Raw genomic sequence first — 22438 nt, 5'->3', positions numbered from 1 at the left:
TGCAATCAGAGTCAGAGCCGGCTACAGGAAGAGCCATTGCCACCATATGACCGCTCATTTCCTATGAGTCTTACAATAATAACAAAAAGGTAATACATCCACCTCACGTTTAACACCTCATCTATCTCATAAAGCAGCACGCGTTGAAATTCATTCATGAAAAGGGGAAAATTAGCCAGAAAATAATCAGATCCTTATATGAAAGAATGGAGAAGTACTGCTTTAAGTAGATGCAGTCCCTGGATGTCATGTTGTTCAACCCATCGCTATTGGAAATACTTGTAAACTCTTCCCAGGGAATAGAGATACTTCATGGGCAGCTTTCCTCACAGGCATATTTCCCACACAATTATTTTAACCAGGAATTTACACAGTCAGTAGCATGCATTAATTTTAAAAACCAGATTTGTCTGCCTTAGATAATCCCACTGTAGGTAAGCCAGCTGGTGGACTTCATGTTCACCGTACATATTTCCTCCTTCTGTTGCTCTTGATCAGAGATAGGAGCACCAGGAAGTTTCTCAGTGGTTGTCTGAAAGGTTCCCAAGCGTCCCTTTTTAAAAACTTCTTTATGAGATTAGCATCATCTCAGTGCCTCTGAAGTTTTCCCATCTTGCCTATGTCATGATTTATTTTCCCCACTTTCTTTGACATAAATGATTTACTACTAGTATCTATTTTGTGTTTCAAAACTCCAAATTTGGGGCTCTAATTGCTTTCAATATATTTGGGATTAAATCTATCTTGGAAGAAAAGGTCAATCATCTGGGCCAGTGCGTTGGAGGAATATTTATAGTGGAAGATTTCAACTTCATAGAGATTTTAGTTCAGGGAGTATGGCATTCTAGAAGCCACCCAACATCTTTGAAAACTATGAAGGAAACTTTTTAAAATAATCTCACACTTTTACTCAGTTAAAAAAAACCCAGTTATTTTATCCACTTAGACACTACAATAGTCCACAGAATATTACATGTAAAAATGATCACTGGATATCAATTTATCCTGGAACCATTCCTATTTGAGCTCCATAAAAAGATAAAGGGCACTTACTAGCTTACTACCTGGGCAAATCACTTAGCCCTGTTTGCCTCAGTTTCTCATCTTTAAAATGAGCTGGAAAAGGGAATGGCAAACCACTCCAGTATCTTTGCCAAGAAAACCCTAGATAGGATCACAAAGAATCAGACATGACTGCAATGACTGAACAATAAAAAGATGAAAATGAAAATGAAGTAATAAAGGTGGTGCAGTGGTTAGAGTGTGGGTTTTGGAGTCAGGAGGACCTGAGTTCAAATGTGTCAGACAATTACTAGCTGTGTGACCCCGGGCAAATCACTTAACCCCTATTGCCTCCAAAAGCAAAAGAAAGGAAGAAAATGAAACGATAAAATTAAAGTGCTATGTGCATATATACCTGTAAAGAGAATTACAGATTTTTGTTCCAGTGACTGCATGGTAGGCAATACTGCTATCAGCATTATCTCCATTTCATAGATGAGTAAATAGACTTAAAGAGGTTAAGGAACGTAGGCTGGGTTCACTCAGACAGTAAGTTTCAGAGCTAAGACTTGATATAAAGCCTCCAAATTTAGACTCCAATCTATTTTCTACTCTGTCAGAATTATGGAGTAGAGCCAATAAGAAGGCAAGAGTTAAGGAGATCTGAGTTTGGACGCAGCCTTTGCCACTTACTAGATGTGTGACCCTGGCCAAGTCAACTCACTCTGAGACTCTGTTTCCTCTTCTGTTAATGAAGGGGTTGAACTGGATTATCACTAAGTCCTTTCTGCTTTGAAAGCTATGTCTGAGCTATGTTGACACATTAGTTTGCTGAAGAGGAGAAAGAAGTGATTAAGCGGGCTTAAGGGAAAAGTTTGGCGCCAGAGAAGTGGATATTCTTGGCCGCAAAAAGAAATAATCGGTATTACTTTGACTCCATTCTAACTTTTAAGAAAAACTAGAAACATGCATAGCATACTCCACGAGGGTGGGTCTCTAAGGCGTTTATTTTATTTTATTTTAATATTTATTGAATACTCAATCATAAAAATGTTTTGATTACCTAAAATGACTCAATTAAAAAAACCTTAAGCTTAGAAATGTACATTTTAAAATGAGACATATAAAATACTAAGAAGGCTTAATAATAATACCTAGCATTCAATTCAATAAAAATAACTAGCATTCATATAATACTTTAAGGTTTACAAGTCACTTTACAAATATTATCTCATTTTATCCTCACAAAGTCAAGTGACTTGCCCAGAGTCACAAAATTAATAGCTGAAGATGGATTTGAACTCAGTTCTTCCTGAGTCCAACCCTAATACTCTATCCTGCCCTAAACTTTAAACTAAACCTAAATGAAACTTTAAAATACAAACTTAAAAATGAGAGACAAAATATAATTTTTTTGAGATTTTAGAGTACATCTGGGCACATCTAGCACAACCTACATGTATGCCTCCTCAGTGATAATCTCTTTTTATTAAGATAGCAAATTTCTAGTTCTGACAATAGGTAACTCAAAAGTCCCTTAATGTCTTAGGCCTAAGCATCCTCATTCAATAGCATATAAACTCCTAGAAAGCTGGAGCTGTTTCATTTTTTGTGTTTGTGTACCCATAGCCTAGAGTGGTATGTGGTGGATAGTAGGCGCTTAATGCTTATCGAATGAATGAATGATTGAATGAATAGATGAATCTGTAAAACATGGGAATTACACTTGTTGACTTCTAATGTCCTAGGTGTAGAAATTCTCTGATTCTTAGATTTTCCTTTTTAAAAAGTTTGATCATTTAAACACCATCTTCTCTTGTGCTAATGGCATTCATTTATTTTTTCTTTCCCTGATCCTATAGGAAAAGGTAAATTTTAGACCACAAAACTTTTTCATGATGTGTTTTCTTTGTGTGGGAGGAGCACCCGGCCATCTTTATTCTAATCCATAGTTTATATTCATATATGTTTATATTTATATTTGTGCATTTGGGATGATTCCTGTCACCTGTGGACCCAAAAGTCAAGGTATCCTCAAAACTGGACAAATCCTCAAGCTAGTTCCACATTCACACACCAAATTTTGATAGTGAAAAATCATTCTCTTGTGAAGAGAAGGAAGACAATTACAGGAACAGATAAAACAAACTCAATGGGTAGAAATATCATAGTGCTCCCCCTCCCCCGCCCCATTTTACTCCCATCAGAACATCTGTCTGATAAGAAGAGTATTCTGGGCAATTGACAACCTGATTAAATTGAAGTTCTGTCTGATCAGAGGCAATGAACCTCTGATAAGCTTTATCTAGGACAAAGGATCTGGTTTGTCAAAAACCAAACCTTCTGGTAATGGCAAATGTTCTTTAAAAAAAGGGGAGGGGGAACCTAGGTTTTGTTTGGCTTTATTCCACAATAATAGTTCATATTTATTCATCAATTCACCATTCATCAACCTTTGTTTATTTATTTTTATATTTTATTTTTCCCCCAATAACCCAGGCTTACCATGTGACAGGAATTATGCTAAGTGCTGGAATAGAAATAGAAAATGAAAACAATCCCTGCTTTCAAGAAACTTACATTCTAATGGGGGAGACATGACATATATAAATAAGTATATAGACAATATATACAAAGTGGAGGGAAAGCAGCCTTGAAGGCGATGCTACTAGCAGGTGGGGTGACTGGGGGAAAAATGGTATTTGAATTGTGTCTTGGAGGAAGCCCAAGATTCTAAATCAGTTGAAAGGACTGGCCCATTCAACTTTGCATAAGGGTAGAATAGCAGGGGTCTGCCCTAAAGCAGACAGAAAGCAGGTGAATAGATAAAAAAATAGGTAAAATAGATAATATAATAAAAATAGATAAAAAAGATGCTTATAAAATGGACAAGAAATCTGTTTCTAGATTGATAGAAATCCAGAGACAGGACCACAGGGAGTCAAGGATCTATCTTTAAATGAAAAGCATGAGAATAATGTGGAGAAACCAGGACTGACTTAGCCTGAGGGGGCAAGAAGGCAAAGGAAGTAGTGTCTTCCCAATATAAGTTGAGAGTATGGATATTTCAGGGAATCTAATATTTGTTATTATAATGATATATCATATATAGAGCTTTAGTGTTTGCAATATATTATCTAATCTGATAGGATCAAAGATTTGGATCTTAAAGACCATCCCTCCCCCCATTTTACCATGGAAGAAACTGAGGCCCAGAAAAGTTAAGTGACTTACTCAAGGTCACACAGCTTTTAAATGCCTAAGGAAGAATTGGAACTTAGGTCTTCCTGACTCCAAATCCAGTGTTCTCTCTACTTCACTCCTTACAGATGAGGAAACTTGAAGCTGAGCTTAAGTGAGTTGTTCAGAGTCATGCAACTAATATTTGATTTCTGGTCTGCTTTATTCCAGTATTCTGCCCACTGTGCCCTCAAGGCAGGATAGCATATTAACAGAAGAGCCAGAATTAGAGTCCAAAGGACCTGGGTTTGATTCCTGCCTCTGATACTTAGTAGCCGTTTCACTTGTATCACTTTAGCTCTCTTAACCTCAGATTTCTTATCTAAATCACTGTATAAATGTTAGTTACTATGGTTATTATTATTATCAATGACTATTATTGCCTACCTCATAGGATTGTTTTAAGTATCAATGAGATGTATGTGATGGGATTTGAACCCAAGACTTCTAGACTCTAAGTGTAGCACTCCATCCATTGTATGGTACCATTTTTTTTTCAAAGGTTGGCAACATGAGCCAAATCCCTTTGGTCAATATATGCATATCATATGTTCTCATGATAGGTTCTCTGGGTTTCATGGGGTCATAGGATTTAAAGCTAGAAGGAATTTTTGAAATTGCTGATTCTAACCCCTTTATTTTATAGATAAGGAAATGGGCACAAAATGCATGAGCAGAAATAGATTCTATCTGAACCCAAATATTTTGACTCCAAGTCCATGAGGAGACACTATGTCAATTGTTTAGGCAACAACAACAGGCACTTTTAAATAAAAAGGTGGGTCAGAGGCCAGTACAGTGCCTTATGTGAATGGATAGGAGGACCAGAGATCACTCGTGCCAAGTGAAGGCACAAAGGCTTTTAATAATCCCTATTTGGTGATGAGTTGATGAAGAATGGGCCAATGGAGAGGCTTACGATAAGATAAGGTCACACAAAGTCATAGAACTAGAATTGAAAGGGACCTCAGACACTATCTTGTTTTACAGGTGAGGACATTGAAGCTCAGAGAGTAGTGACTGGTCTGTGCCATTCAGGTAGGGTTAAGGCTAACACATAGGAGGCAGGATGGATAAATTGAGGTGAAAACAGTTGCATTATGCAGCAGAACTAACTCATTCTTTTTTATGTAAGTATAATTTTATTTTTTAAAATTTTATTAATTTATTTTTAGTTTACAACATTCAGTTCCACAAGCTTTTGAGTTCCAAATTTTCTCCCCGCCCACTCCTCTCCCCTCCCCAAGATGGTGTGCAATCTGATATAGGCTCTACATATACATTCACATTAAACATATTTTCACATTAGTCATATTGCAAAGAAGAATTATAATCAATGGAATGAACCATGAGAAAGAAGAAACAAAACAAAATAAAAAAGAGAGAGAGTAAATAGTATAGCATTTTATTTTTTCCAATTACACGTAAAGATAGTTTTCAACATTCATTTTTTTTAAGATTTTGAGTTCCAAATTTTTTTCCTTCTCCTCCCCAAGATGGCAAGCAATCTGATATAGGTTATATATGTGCAATCATGTTAAACATATTTTCACATTATGTGGAAATGTTGTGAAAGAGGAAACAGAACAAATGGAAAAAAACCATGAAAAAAAAAAACCAAAGTATAAATAGTCAGCTTCGATCTGCATTCAGACTTTGTAGTTCTTTCTCTGGATGTGGGTAGCATTTTTCATCTTGAGTCTTTTGGAATTGTCTTGGATCATTGTGTTGCTAAGAAGAGCTAACTCATTCACAGTCAAACATCACAATGTTGCTGTTACTGTATATGATAGAACTAACTCACTTAAGTCAATTATCATGGACTTGCTGGGGATAAAACACTGTGCTAGGCACTGAGGAAGATATAATGTAGACTTGACTCAGCTCTCATGAAGCTTATAGTCTAGCACAGAGATTCATATCCTTTTTTGTGTGGTGGTAGTTAGAATCGTTTGAATCTTTACTAACTGAAAATGCCTTTCTGTTGGCAACTAAGCTCAGACTATTATTAGCTTGGCTAGTGTACATGGTCATTTGTGGTTGTTTAGATGTTGCTTGGGCAGTTAGGTGGCACAATGGTTAGAGCACCGGACCTGGAGTTAAGATGCCTCTTCCTGAGTTCAAATCTGACCTCAGACACTTACTAGCTGTGTGACCCTGGACAAGTCACTTAACTCTGTTTACCTCAGTTTCCTCATCTATAAAATGAGCTGGAGAATGAAATGGCAAAATGCTCCAGTATCTCTGCAGAGAAAACCTCAAATGGGGTCAAGAAGAGTCAGACACGACTGAAAAATGACTAAAAAACTAAAAAAGAGGTTGTTTGGCCAGTGTTTTTAGGTTTATTCATAAATATGCATTCTTTATCTGCAATGAATAGAGTGCTCCTATTGGAGTCATGAAGATCTAGGTTCAAATCTTTCCTCTGACAACTGACCATGTAACTATTTAACCTTTCTGACCCTCAATTTCCTCACAGCAAAGGGGGAGCAAATAATATAGTGTATATAAAACATTTTACAAGTTTCAAAGAAGTATATAAACATCAATTTTTATTATTAGCATCACAGATCTAGAGTTGGAAGGGACCTAAGAGGCCATCTGGTCCAACCCTCAGATAAAGAAGTCAAGGCTTAGGAAGGTCATTGTCCAAGGTCATAGGTAATAAACATCAGAGGAAGCTTTTGAACCCAGGACTTCTGACTCTCAAACCAGAGCTTCTGCTATTCAGTGCTATTCAGTATGGCACAGCCTCCTTTGGGTATTAATATTATTATCTTTCCTCATAATAGAAATTCCTCAAGGGCACAGTCTGGGTCTTTTTTATTTCTGCTCAAAGCTCTGAGCAGGGCGTCTAGGATTTGGTAAATGTTTACTGTCTGACTCCCTGCCACCTGAGCGAGAAGTCACTCGCACATCCCAAGATGTGACCTTGAGAGAATTGGATGAAACATCTCTTGCCGGCAGGCTCCTCTCTGCAACGTGCTCCACCTAATGTCCTGATGGTGTCAAAGGGTGATTTTGAGGAGTGTGTGCCAAGCTCTCCTGCTCCCTCGGAGCTCTTGACTGATGGAATAACAGGAATTAATGAGAAGGTTCTTGGCTGAGGGACCAGGAGGGGAGGATAGGAGACATAGGGGCCCTAACTGGCTGTCAGGAATTTCTTATTAATTTTTCCTTTTCTGGGTGTGTGCCCTGAGGTGACTGTGTGGGACTCAGGCTCAGATATTCAAAAATAAATTAGGAAACTGATAACCAAGTTCATCTTTTCAAGATATTCCTCTCTGAGTCAGCCTGCACAGAAAGGCGGGGAGGATTTTTTCTTCTCTCATAGCAGATTGCTATGCTAATGCAGTTCTGAAGCCCGACCTTAGGCACTGCAGCTGATGTGAGCAGGTTTTTCTTCTCTCCAGGTCTGCTCATCTGGTCTGCCAAGCAGTAGATTTTCTACCTTACAAGCTTAATCTCTGCTCTGGGCCCCTCCTTGGGTAGAGGAGCCCAAAGCTTAGTTTAACCAGATTGGGCTCTTTCTGGAAGGAGGAAGAAGGTCTATCTGTCATTATCACTAGGAGGATCCCTATCTTTACTGGGTAACCTTGATGCTACCTGGGAAGGGGAGACATTCATTCATTCTGCAAACTTCAGGGGCCATTTCCCGTGAACAGCCCATTCTATTTCACAGAACCCACCAAGATTGAAAAACCCAGACTACCTCTTAAAAGCACCTCTGAGCTTGAGCTGTTTGGTTTGGAATGTGAAATAATGTAAGCCTCTCCGGGCTCCCCTCCTCCCACCCCCATAACTAATGGAGCAAACAGTGTTGGCAGTTTTATATAAAAAGCTTGAAAATGGACTGGGACAATTTATTGGATGCTTGCAAGTTGCCCGCTGGGTTTTTAATGTAAAAGACACTTTTGCTTTAAATAATGGGCCTGAATGAAAGCCTGAGAAAAGCTTGTTGTAAAAAAAAACAAAACAAAAAACAAAACAAAAAAAGACAAAAATAATCAGGGAATGATTCTTGGAATTTATGATTCTGGTTACTGTTATGACTTACAGTCCTCAACAATGCCCTTTCGGGCCTGATTGAACTAATAGTCTGGGCTGTTGTTGGGGGGCAGGCTAGGAAAGCTCAGTTTAAACCTCATCTTTGTGCTTCTTTGTATTTTCAAAATATTTGAAAGTAAATTTTCAGCCTGGTGTGTGGGTACTTAGCTACATGATTCCTATTACCACTAATGAGAGGCATGCAGCTCACTCCTTGCGCTTTCTGCTGTTTACCTAGTTCCTGCTGTAGTGGAAATTTCCATATTTACTTTCCAAGAAAAATGCCCAGGGGTGGGGCGGGGGGTGGAGGAAGAAGGGGGCCATGTTTATTTATATGTCTTCCATAATTGCTATCTAGAGCTATGCTTCTGTTTTTTGGGGACTCCTATTAATTTGGGAGGGGGGTTGCCTCTGCTTACTACTTCCCCAGAGGACATGGTGGTGGTGCCCGAAAGGTGCTGGCTTTGGAATCAGAGGACCTGGATGCAAATCCCAGTCCTTCCACTGTATGACCTTGGTCAAGTCACCTCCTCTTTGGGCCTTAGTTTCTTCATCTCTAAAAGAAGGGGATAGGAATAAATAACTTGCAAGGTCTCTTATGGCTCTAAATTTATGATCCTCTGTGAAATTCAGAGAGTAACTGAGTGTGGTGGGGATGGCCTATAACCTTAGCTAATTGTATACTGAGGCTGGTGGATCTCTTGACCTGAGGAATTCTGAGCTACTATGGGCCAGGCCAATGTTCAGTATTAATATATTGAAAGGCAATAGAATCAAATAGTGAATGAGAGAAATTATTATTAAGTCAACAATTTGGGGAGATCCAGAGTTCTCTTTTTCTTCTAAAGTCTTGATTTTAAAAGTTCAGTCCTTTGCAGGACATTACTGATAATGAGATTGAATTAATTCTTCTCAATCTTGGTCAGACCCCATCCAACTTTACAAAAAATTTAATCTAAGGTGGGGAAGTCCATTATGTTTTACTCAAGCTTGGGTGGAGACAGATCCCTTTTGTCTGGATAGCCCAAGACTGGTGGTAGTTTGAGATAGTTTCTCCAGCCAAAGATGACATGATATCACTCAGCCCCTCATTGAACACCTACTTTTTGTGGGGTATATATACTGTTAGGCATCCACTGCCATCATTATCTTTGATCTAAGATAGACAGCTAAATGACCATCCTTTTATTAATAATGTGCTGGCCTTATTAATGAAATGATTAAATTACCCTGAAAAAATATATCTTGAGAGGGTTGGGGTAGGGGTGAGGGTATTGCTGTACTAGGTTGCCCGTGCCGGGAGGCAAACCTTCCCAGGTCAGAAATGGAGCATGTGAAAGCCCCCTTGCCAACAGAACAGGATGAGCCTTGTATGTAGCTACCATACTTCCAACCTGGGTAAGATAAAAGAATGAATGAATAGGGCCTAGAAAAAATATAAATCTCAAACTCTCTGGGTCTCAGTTTCCTTTTCTGTAAAGCAGAGGTTTTGACCATCTGTAGTCTCTTACACCTCTAAGATTCTGTGGCTAAGTAAGACCTCTTTGGAGCAGCTAGGTAGGTGGTACAGTGGATAGCCAGGCCTGGAGTCAGGAATACCTGAGTTCAAACGTGGAATCAGATGCTTATTAGCTGTGGGAAAGTCACTTAACCCTGTTTGCCTCCATTTCTTCATCTGTAAAATGATCTGGAGAAGGAAATGGCAGATTACCCCAGTATCTTTGCCAAGAAAACCCCCTAAAAAGGGATCACGAAGAGTTGGGTATGACTGAATAACAACAAATATCCCCTTGTTGCTTCAACCTATTCAGGGCTCTCACCTATTTTATTTTATTTCATTCATTCATTCATTTTTAGTTTTCAACATTCATTTCTACAAGATTTTGAGTTCCAAATTTTCTCCCCATCTCTCTCCTCCCCCCCACTCCAAGATGGCATGCATTCTGATTACTCCTTCCTCCAGTCTGCCCACCCTTCTATCACCCCCCTCCCATTCCCTTCACTTTCTTGTAGGGCAAGATAGATTTCTATACCCTATTGCCCATATATCTTATTTCCCAGTTTCATGTAAAAACAATTTTTAACATTTGTTTTTAAAACTCTGAGTTCCAAATTCTCTCCCTTTTTCCCTCCCCACCCACCCTCCTTGAGAAGGCAAGTAATTCAATATAGGTTATACATGTGACATTATACAAAACACTTCCATAATAGTCATGTTGGGCTCTCACCTATTTGAAACCAATTTTTATGAATCCCCATTTTCCACTGGACCACATTATGCACTAGCCAGCAATCAACCATGACATTGGCTCTAGAGTCAGAGTGCCTAGGTTTCAATCATGATTCTGACACTCCTTGTGGGATTTTGGGCAAAGTCCTTTAACCTCCTTAGGCTTAAATTTCCTTGCTCGTAAAAGGAAGAGGCTGGTCCCAAGAGCTCTGATCATCCTTCCAATCCTAGATCCAATGATGACCTGGAATAATATCAAGGCAAAAGGGCATTTATTTAAAACTTTAAAACAGAAATCAAAGTAAATACAAAAAAAAAAAGAAAATAAACAGCAGGTTCTTTGCTACCCATTTCCTCAAAAGTAACTCTTTTATCGTCTCCAGTCACAGGAGGGTGTGAGACCCTTAACTCCGTTCCCTCTGATTCTTTATCAGTGCCATGCTGCAAGCTAGGGAACATGAATGCCTTGACATGATCCCTGGATGAGTATGTGAGCCTTACAGCATGGGAGGTATTGCAGTCTTGATGTCCAAAAGACATAGTACCTCAGCACGCTAAGTGGAGATCATGCCAGCCTTTGAGCCTCGGCCTAGAGACATTGCTCCCCAGCTGTCATCTCAATGACCCAAAGTCAAGTAGGATTCACGGGAAGCGTCTTGCCAATGGCGGCAGAGAGGAGTTTCACCCCACCCACCCCCAGCCTCTCTTGTCTCTTCCTCTTCTCTTTCTCATCATCTTTTTCTCCCACTTCCTTTACTCTTATCTTCCTGCTCCTCTCACCCTGAGCTTCCTCAGGAGGCCTTGTTCTCCCTGCTTCTTGCGTCAGTATGTGCAGTAATAATAAAAGTTGGCATTAACATAGTTCTTTCAGGTTTGAAACATTTCACATACGTCATCTCAATTGATCTTCACAGCTCTGTGAGGTGGTCGCTATCATCATCATCATCATCCCCATTTTATGGATGAGGGTACTGAGGCAGAAAAAGGTCAAGTGCCACACAGCCAGTAAATATTTGAGGTAGTAATTGAACATAAGTCTTCCTGATTCCAAATCGATCAATAATCAATCAACTGACAAACATTTTTTGTGTCTACCGTGTGCCAGGCACTGTGCTAAGCACTGAGGGCACAAATAAGAAAAAGACAGTCTCCACCCTCAAGGAGCCTACAATCTAACAGGAGAAGACAACACATAAAAAGAATTGGAAAAGGGGGCAGGAAAGAGGGTACCTGGCTTGGAGGCATGCTGGAATAGAGTCTAAGGAGAGTGCTGCTGGGAAATGAAGAGTTAATTCACCTGAGAACTTCTTTAAATGATGGCTTTAGGAAGAGCTCTTTGCTCGGCCCTCCACCCCTCTGATCAGAGGGGCAGAGAAGACTGAGAGCACTGATTAAGTGTGAATACCAAATCTGATGTAGTCTGCAGGATTATAAATTTCCTTGTGGTGAGCTTTCCTGGGAATATGAGATCATGGTGGAGTCTAGTCCAGCAAATGGCATCAGCATACGCCACATCACCTAGAAGCCTAGAGATAAGGCAGGGACTATCTCTATATTTGGGGATTATGAATTCTATTCTAACACTACTAGATGCTGCAGTGGATAGAACACTTGGCCTAGAAACCTGAGTTCACTTTTGACCTCAGATACTTACTATCTGTGTGATCCTCAGCAAGTCACTTCACCCCTGCTTGCCTCATTTTTCTCAGCTATAAATCACCCCTACTCTCAAGACTATTATGAAATTAATGATACAACACGTAAAGCACTTCACATAGTGCTTGGCACACACTAGGTACTTAATAAATGCATGTTTCCTCTCTCCTTCCTTCCAATCACCCTTCCTTCCTTCCTTCCTTCCTTCTCCCTGCCCTTCCTTCCTTGCTTCCTTCTTTCCTTCCTTACACCCTTCTTTCCTTCCTTCTGTCCTTCCTTGCTTCCTTTTTCCCTCCCTCCCTCTCTTTCTTTCTCCCTTCTTCCCTTCCTTCTACCCTTCCTTCTTTTTCTCCCTTTGTTCCTGGTCCATTTCTGTACTTCCTGTTGAATCTAAACCCTTCAATCCTCAAACAAGTTTAAATCATATTTAGGACAGCACAAGATTCAACTAAAAGTATCTAGGAAAATGATTCTGTGCCAAGAAGAAGTTGAATGTTATAGATAAGATTATATAAAACTCCAGCTGTATCAAAGTTGTATCTAATTTGCTAGGAATCTCCCATTCTGAGGTGAAAGTGTTCGAAACGAAAAGAGCTTTTACCAAAATGCAATTTCATCTTAGGGAAGTATTTGCTCAGTTCAGCTCTATCTTGTCCTCGGAGCTGGCCATTCTGTCATTTGAATTATTATAAGCCAAAAATTATTAAGTGCAAAAACTAAGTCCAAATAACATTAAGCCTGAGACACAAATCAAAAATGTCTGTGAGCAAACACAGGACCATGGAGCCAGAAATAATAAGGAGCCTGGGTCTGTGAGGAACAAACCGTTTCAGACAAACTGAATTGTCCTTTCTGATCGGGTTTGTAATTCTGTGCATTAAGGGAATGGAGCTAGAGTCAAGGTTTGGCGAGGTTAGTTGATATAATTTGCTATGAAATGTCTCAGAAAAGTCACTCAGTTGTTCTGGCTGACAATTTAGTCATATGGACCAAAGGCAAAAAGGAAAAATACAATTATGTTCCCTACTGTGCACATCAGTATACGATTGCAGGGACCAAGTCTTATTTGGGCAGCTAGGTGGATAGTATGCCAGGCCTGAAGTCAGGAGGGCTCATCTTTGTGAATTCAAAACCAGCGTCAGACACTTAATAACTATGTGACCCTAGGCAAGTCACTTAACCCTGTTTACCTCAGTTTCCTCATCTGTAAAATGAGCTGGAGAAGGAAATGGCAAACCACTCCAGTATCTTTGCCAAGAAAACCCTAGATGAGTTCATAAAGAGTCAGACACAACTGACAACAGGACTTACAAACATAAATAGTTTGTATTTCTCTTAGAAACAAGCAGTGTCTGACATGGAATAAGCATGTCACAGAATACCAAAAACTCATAACCGGAGGGGACCTTAGCAACTATCTAATCTGCCCTCTACCCTGCCAATAATCTACTTTGCAAAATGTCGTGCTTTATTACATGCTATGTACCAGGTAGTGTGCTAGGTGATAGGGAGACAGACAGAAATGAAACAAGCCTTATTCTCAAGGACCTTATGTTTGACTGAGAGTGAGCAGGGAAAAACATACACACAAATCAGCAAATAGAAAATATATGCAAAATAAATACAGAATAATTTTGAGGGGGTCAAAGTACAAAGAACTGGGGGAACCCTCATAATTCTCTTAAAAATTAAGATTATTATTTTTTTCAATTAATAAGTAGTTTTTAACTAGTCATTCCTTCCCACACACATATCAACCCCTTGAGTAAATTTTAAAAATAGAATATAGTTTAGCTAAACAAATTCCTGCATTAGACATGACTGAAATGTATTCTTTTTCTGCATTTTAGGTCATCACCTCTCTGTCAGGAGATGTTTGGAATGTTTCATCCTTGTTCTTTTGGACATATAATTTGTCATTGCTTTAATCAGAGCTCTAAAGTCTTTCAAAGCTGTTTTTCCTCTATGATATTTTTAAAAAATATTTTATTTATCTTGTAGGGGGGAAGGCAGGGCAATTGGGGTTAAGTGGTTTGCCCAAGGTCACACAGCTAGTAAGTGTGGCAAGTGTCTGAGGCCGGATTTGAATGCAGGTCCTTCTGACTCTAGGGCCAGTGCACTACTCACTGCACCACTTAGCTGGCCCTCCTCTATAGTATTTTTATCATTGTATAAATTGTTTTCCTATTTTTACTCACTTTGCTCTGCATCTGTTCATAGAGGTCTTTGAAGTTTCTTCTAACATTTTCAAAAAATGGTCTAATTTAGCCTTTGCTGAAAGATCTCTAGACAAGAGGAATTCATTGCCTCCCAAAGCAGCTGATCCATTTTATTTTTTTTTTGGAGGGGGGAAGGCAGGGCAGTTGGGGTTAAATGATTTACCCAAGGTCACACAGCTAGTAAGTGTGTCAAGTGTCTGAGGCTACATTTGAACTCAGGTCCTCCTGACTCCAGAGCCGGTGTTCTACTCACTGCGCCATCTAGCTGCCCTACCCATTCCATTTTTTGATAGGTCTAATTTTAGGAAGCTTTCCCTAACATCAAGCCTAAATCTATGTCATTTACTTTTAGCCATTCCTCTAAGCAAGTAGAGAGTAAGTCCACAAGTGCCTTCCTGGGGGATTACCTTCCTTTTATACTGTATACATGTTTACCCCCCTAATAAAATGTAAGATCCTTAAGGATAAGGCCCATGTTTTTGCCTTTCTTTGTATCTCCAGGGCTTAGCAGAGTGCCTGGGAAAAAGTGATTAATAAATGCTCATTGACTTTAACTTATTGACTTATCGATGTCCTTCCTAAAATGTGAAACCCAGAATTGAATGTACTGCTGGGTGTGGTCTGACTAGGGTGAAGTACAATGGGATTTGTGTTGTTTGCAAATTCGATAAGCAAACCATGGGTGCCTTTATCCACATCACTGACAAAAATGTTAAACAGCACAGGGACAAGGACAAATATCTTGGCTGGCACAGTGGACAGAGTGCTGGGCATGGAGTCAGAAAGACCTTGGTTAAAATCTGGCTTCAGAAACTTACTTTCTGTGTGACCCTGAACAAGTCACTAAACCTTTGCCTCACTTTCTTCATCTGTAAAATAAAGATAATAGCACCTACCTCCCAGGGTTATTGTGGGGATCCGCTGAGATAATATCTATAAAGCTTTTAGCACAATACCCAGTACATAGTAGGTGTTATATAAATTATTATTATCATTATTATTTTGACAAGTTCCATTAATAGCTTCTGTTTGGAACCTACCATTCAACAACCAGTTCTGAGCCCATCCAACTAGGCCATTATCACATGGCTTCTTGTCCAGAATAATAGCATTAAGCGACTTTTTAAAAAGTTTTCTTACAATCTAGGTAAAGCACAGAATTCCCTTACCTTTCCAGTTGTCCTTCCTAAAAAGGAAATGGGCAAATGACCCCTTCTTGATGAGGCTATGCCAGCTCTTTGTTCTCACTGCTTCTTTGTCCAGTTATACATCAACTGCCCCTTTAATAAGCCATTCTAAGTGCACAGCAGAGAACAAAAGAAAACACAAGGAAGCAAAGAAAAGATGGACAGTTCTCAACACGAGGTGTATTATTTATCATACAGGCTTTCTTGAAATGAAAATTTATTGTTACATATTTTGAATCCTCTCCTATGTTCTGCTGTGTACATGACATGCCTTTTTTCTTTCTTTATATTTCAGTTTCAATATTTAATTTTACGATATGTTTTTGTTTCTTTTCTCTATTTTGTATTTGTGTTCTGATGAAATAAAATATAAAACCGTTTAAAAAAAAGACATTCTAGAATTTGGTCAAAAATCAAAGTCAGGTTCACTGGTCTTATTTCCTGGACTGCCATTCTCTGTTAAATTTTAATTCATTGGATCTTACCTATTGTTTTTTTCTGGATCCTTTGAAATTGGTTTCCCTCCAAACTAGCATGTGTGACAGACTACAATCGCTTGTTCTTTCCTCCTTTATCACAAATGCTAAGATGGAGTGGCCTTATCCCCTTAAGATTCCCATCATTTCTAGCTGCTCTCTGATCTTTTCTTCTTTTGCTCATTCACACAATCCATATCTACTGCCTCTCATTCTCCTCACATGAGTAACTCATCTTCCCTTCTGGTCATATGTGCCTTTGAAAATTCTTTATGCTACTTTTCACATTATGTTGGTCTTGCTCTTAAAAGACTTACATCTTCTGGGGGACATAGCATATCCTTCCATAATGATAACACATGACATTGGGCAAAGACAAGATCTAGACCAGGGCTGTCCCAAATGCTGCCTGCTTTGCCACATGTGGCCCACAGTGTGATTTATGTGGCCTGCCTACAAGCATAGAAATTTACATAAATGTTTTAGTAAATGAAGCCGAGCTACCACAGAGCTCTCACTAAAACGGCAAATCAAAATATATCGTCTGTTGTTTTGATAAAAACCTAAGGTTGGACAGCCCTCATCTAGATAATGTAATGTAGGACATTTGGGAAGAGAAAGAACATTTTCAGCTGGGGGCAGAGGGAGGGGGGATCAGGGAAGGATTCATGAAGGACATGATATTTGAGGAAGAGAAATGTTTCCAAAGGTAAAGATGAGGAATGGTCGTAGAGTCAAGAGTAGAATAAAAGAGTGTGCTGTTCAGAAGCCAAGGAAACAGAGAGTACATAAGAGAAAGAAATCATCAAGTCAAGGGCTGCAGAAAGGTCAACAGAGAGGTAGCATTTTATCTGGGTCTAGATAAAATAGATAAGAGCCTAGGATTTCTGCAGGTAGAGAAACGGTGAGGAGCAAGGGCAGGAGTTGGGGAGGGTAGTGGGGGGCAGGGAGGGTATTCCAGACACAAAGAACAATATTAACCAAGGGATAGAGGCAAGAAGCGTACTGTATTCATATTAGAAATAACCATGTTTGAAAATATTCATTGGACTTTGTTCTACAACTAGGACTGAAACCTAATTTGCAACAATTTCTGCCTTCCATCGGGATAAGCTTGGAAATATTTTAGTACAAAGTGCTTTGCTTCAATCATGTATTATCTGGCATGGAAACTGACTCCTTTTCTCTGCTCCCCCCACCTTCCTCCAATACCAACACAGGTATTTTTTTTTATTGAATCATCCCAATGTGAACAACTGGAAAACACACTCAATTTTTCATTTCATTTCAGGCTGACATGAAAGTGACAGGAGGAAGGAATATAGATCCTTTGAAAAATCTATAGGAAACAGATACTTTGGATTTTTTGAGATAAGCTACTCTTTCACAGCCTAAAGCACAGCTGCTGGAACATTTATCTGTCGGTGGAAAAAATAAGGGGGGAGGAAGAGGTTTTCAGATGAGAGGGCATACATGTTTATTTTTAATGGAGACCTTCTGGAAGCTCCCTTGAAAGTTAAAATACCCCTGCTGTTTCTTAAGTATAGAAGATGTACTCTGCTCCAACAGCTGAAGTTTCCCTGGAAGGGCCTGACTCCCTATGTGTTTATTAAATGATTTGGAGTCAGTCATATGATAGATGCTCCATCTGGATGAGGTATGCGCAATGACTAATAGCATTTTCTTCTGATTAGTTTTTGTTGTTGTTATTCAGTCTTTCAGCCTCGTCTGACTTTATGTGACCCCATGGACTTTGTCCATGGGATTTTCTTGCCAAAGATACTGGAGTGGTTTACCATTTCCTTCTCCAGTGTGTCCACATTTTACATTTAAGGAACTGAGGTAAATAGGAGTTAAGTGACTTGGCCAGGGTCACACAGCTAGTAAATATCTGAGGCTGGGTTTGAACTCAGATTTTCCTGATTCTAGGCTCTATGCTCTATTCGCTGCACCACCTAGATGTATATGTGTGTGTGCATGTATGTGTGTGTATACACACAAATATATAGATATATACACACATGTATATGTACTTGTATATACATACATATATACATATACATATATGCACATACAGACATACACACACACACATTGCTCAGTCATTTTCACTGTTGTCTAATTCTTCATGACCCCATGTGGGGTTTTCTTGGCAAAGATACTAGAGTGGTTTGCCATTTCCTTCTCCAGCTCATTTTACAGATGAGGAAACTGAGGCAAACAGGATTAAGTGACTTGCCCAGAGTCACACAGCTAATAAGTGTCTGAGGACAGATTTGAACTCACAAAGAGGAGTCTGACTCCAGGCCCAGCACTCTATCCACTGCACCACCTGGCTATTCATCATTAGATGTCCAATATTTATCCATTTTTTTAAGCCTCTCATAAGCCGGTGAAGAACTTTGTCTGCTCCATGTAGTGATTTCCTAAGCCCCAGATAAAGCTTGTCCTTTGATTTTTGCTAAATGATTGAGATCAGGGTTACTAATACTTCTTTGGAGAGCAGAATTTTCTTGTTTTTAGGAAAGATGAGATTCATTTTATAGGAGAATGAATGCTAACAGTGCCCGCCCTTCTTCATACCCCCAAACCCATACATACACATGTCAGTTAAGTTAATAGATAGTCTGGGCTCAAAGGTAGATCACCATTCAAGTACAGGTGAAGAAGGGACCTGGTTTTATTGATATAGAGGACTCCTGGATGAGAAAATTCCCTCTTCCCACGCTGGTCAGCACATTCTCTATAATTTAAAATCCTAGACCCCTGAGAGATTTAGTGACCCGGAAATAAATTTCAAAAAAATCAGGAAAATTATAAAGAAGTCATGCTGCTTTAAATACATCTTGGAATGCGCTCTGTCTTTGTCATTTCTTCTTTTTCCTAATTCCATCGCATCATGTGATACTCACCAGAATTATTCATGGGAGCTTTTGTTTCAAGTTTAGATCTTATGAAGATTGTTAACCTGAATACTAGTAAATCCTATGCTTAGGCTATATGAACTTCCTGCTATGAGTTTAATAATATTATCTGTAAAGTCAGAGAAATAGGAAAATTTATGCAGCGATGTAGACTGAAGTAGGCATCAGGAAACAAAACGTGATAACCACAATATAATGGAAAGAATGAAAAACAAAACTGACCAGAGAGAAGTGGGGGCACAGAAATGCACCTCATTCTCTTCATTGTAGAGGTGAGGGACCATGGATGAGGAACAGTGCATATGTTATCAGATATGGTCCATTTGCTTGTTGCTTTCCGGATATGGAATGTGGTATTTGATAAAGAGAAGGGTAAGGAAAACCATCTGAACCAAACCAGCAACCATGTGTGTCAAGAACCTGTATGGCACATTTCACATCTATGGTTCCCACCTTTCTACCAAGAAGAGAAATGTTTCCATTACGATTCTTCAGGATTTAGATGGTTGGTTATTGTACATAGAACTTGAGTGGTTTTTCTGCCTTTAATGTTTTCATTTGTGCTTGTGTATATTATTTGCTTTATTATACTTTTTTAATTCTATATGATTTCATATGTTTCCTCCTATGTTTTTCTAAATTCTTCCCATTTGTTGTTTCACAATAATATTGCATCACATTCATATGCCAAAATTTGTTTATTCTTGATAATTACATATTCTAGGTAATAGATAAATACTGTTTCTTTCTCATTTTCTACTACCACAAAATGCTGCTATGAATATATTATTACATATTTATTTTATATATATATACATATATAGATGTTGTTTTGACTTCTTTTTCATTAATAATTCTTCTAGCTACACTTGTGACAGAGTCTTTTCTTATTTTGTTCATCAGACAGCTAGGTGGTATGGGGGATTGAGTACTAGGCTTGGAGTCACAAAGACTTGAGTTCAAATCTAGCCTCATGTATTTAATAGTTGTGTCACCCTGGGCAAGTACTTAAGTGTTTTCTTCCTCTGTTTTCTTATTGTATCATAGGGATAATAGGATCCATTCAGTCAACAGGCATTTCTTACACACTTTTTTGTTGTTGAGTCATTTCGGTCTTTTTGTGGATTCATTTGAGGTTTTCTTGGAGTGGTTTGCTGTTTTCTTTTCTAGCTCATTTTACAGATGAGGAACTGAGGTAAACAGAGTAAAGTGACTCACTCAGGGTTGCACAGCTATTAAGTGTCTGAGGCTAGATTTGAACCCAGGATGCTGAGTCTTCCTGACTCCAGGCCCACTATCCACACTATCCACATTAAATACCTATGCTGTTCAGAGTAGTGGGGATGCAAAGAAGGGTAAAACTTCAGACTGATAGGAGATTAAAATACGATAATATTTGGAAAAGTGCTTTTAAAATAGCAAAGCACTATACAAATGCTAGTAATGATGATGATATGACCTTTTACATTCAGGTCAAATATCCTCTTATAACTGATTGTGGTATATATGGTAAGATGTTAATCTAAACCTCATTTCTTCTAAGCTTCTTTTTCATTTTCCTTGAAGTGCTTGTGGTATAGTGAGCGGTTGCCCCCAGTAGTTTGTATTCTTGGGTTTATTGAATACTGGACACATACATTTAGTTTTGTTTTTTTTTTTTGAGGGAGAAAGGCAGGGCAATTGGGGTTAAGTGACTTGCCCAAGGTCACATAGCTAGTAAGTGTGTCAAGTGTCTGAGGCCAGATTTGAACTCAGGTCCTCCTGACTCCAGGGCCAGTGCTCTACTCACTGTGCCACCTAACATAATTTGTTTCTTTCTGGGTCTTGCTGTTCTACCAATCTCCTTTCCAATTTTTTAGCGAGTATAAAATAGTTTTGAAGACTGCTACTTTTTAATATAATTCAATATCTTAGAATACTATGGGCCATTCATTCCTGCCTTTTTCAATTTTTCCTTTGAGAATCTAGGCATTTCTTTCCTCTTAATGAGTATTATTTCCATTTTGTCTAATTCTAGAAAGTAACCCCTAGCTAGGTTGATTGATCTCACACTAAATCTGTAAATTAGTTTAGGCAGTATAGTTATTTGCATTATATTGGTATGGTCTAACCATGAACACTGAATAACTACATAATAATTTAAACCTTCATTTATTTTTTGAAGAGTATTCTGTAAGTCCTGTGTTTGTCTTAGTAGTTTATCTCTAAAATTTTATGCTCTTGTAATTATTTTAAATGGAATTTTTTTTTCTATGAGTTCCTCTCAGTTTTTATAAGTACTATATAAAATACTGCTGATTTTTTAATTTATTTTTTATCCTGTTAATTTGCCATTACTTATTAATTATCTTGATTAGTTTCTGTGGTGATACTCCAGATTTTCTAAGTAAGCCATCAACCTCCCTGCCCCCCACCCCACAAGAGGCTATAAGATCTGAGTTTTAATCTGTGTACTCTGGGTATCAAAGGGCCAATCATTTAACACTTTACTTTTATTGTCTTATAGGATAAGGGTGGAGGGAGTTCTAGAGATGATCTTTAATGCTCTTTCTAGCTATACATTTATGCTTCAGTTTAGTTAACAAACATTTATTAAACACCTACATAGTGCAAGACAAGGTTCTGGGTGCTGGGGATATAGAGACATAAACAGAACAGACCCTGCCCTCAAGGAGTTTATATTCTGCCAGAGAAGGGCTGGGAGAGGGAGCATAAGACACCTATCCAAGCACAGGAAGGCAAAGTATATACAAGAGATGTGAAGCAATTTTGGGAAATAGGGAGCATTAATAACCTTTGGGTAGGGATCAGGAAAGGCCTCATGGAGGAAGCTAGAGATTCTATAAGGAAGCAGTGAGCAGAGAGTGCATTTCAGACTACCATAGAATGTCATTTTTAAGAAACAGCTAGCAAGCCAGTTTGACTAGAAAAGACAATGTGTGAAGGAAAGTAATAGGAAGGAAGACTAGAAAGGCAGGTGAGAGTCAGATTCTGAAATGCTTTAAATGCCAGCCTGAGGATTTTGGATTTTATCTTACAGGCAGTAGAGAATTCAAGACTTTTGTGGGGGGGGCCATATAGGGAAGAGGGGGGATATGACATGGTGAAATCTGTGATTCAGGAATACCAAGGTGGCAACTAGATGGAGGATGGAGTGGAAAGATGAAGGACTTGAGTAAGGGAGACTGATTAAGAAGCTTTTGTGGTAGTCAGGCATGAGGTGAAGAGGGCACATATTGGATGAATGGGTAATATGTGAGAAGAGAAAAAAAAAATGTATCCCAGAGATGGCGAATCAACAAAATATATCAACTGATTTTATATGGAAATTGAGGGAAAGGAAGGAGTCAAGGTTACAAACCTCTGTAACTAGGATTGTGGTACCATCAACAGAATTAGTGATGTTTAGGGGAGGCAAGACTTTAGAGGAAAATATATTGAGTTCTGATTTGGACAT

Source organism: Trichosurus vulpecula, chromosome 4 (genome assembly GCF_011100635.1).
Source record: "Trichosurus vulpecula isolate mTriVul1 chromosome 4, mTriVul1.pri, whole genome shotgun sequence".
Lineage (NCBI taxonomy): Eukaryota > Metazoa > Chordata > Mammalia > Diprotodontia > Phalangeridae > Trichosurus > Trichosurus vulpecula.
The sequence above is the reverse complement of the archived record's forward strand: the minus strand, read 5'-3'. Positions refer to the sequence as shown.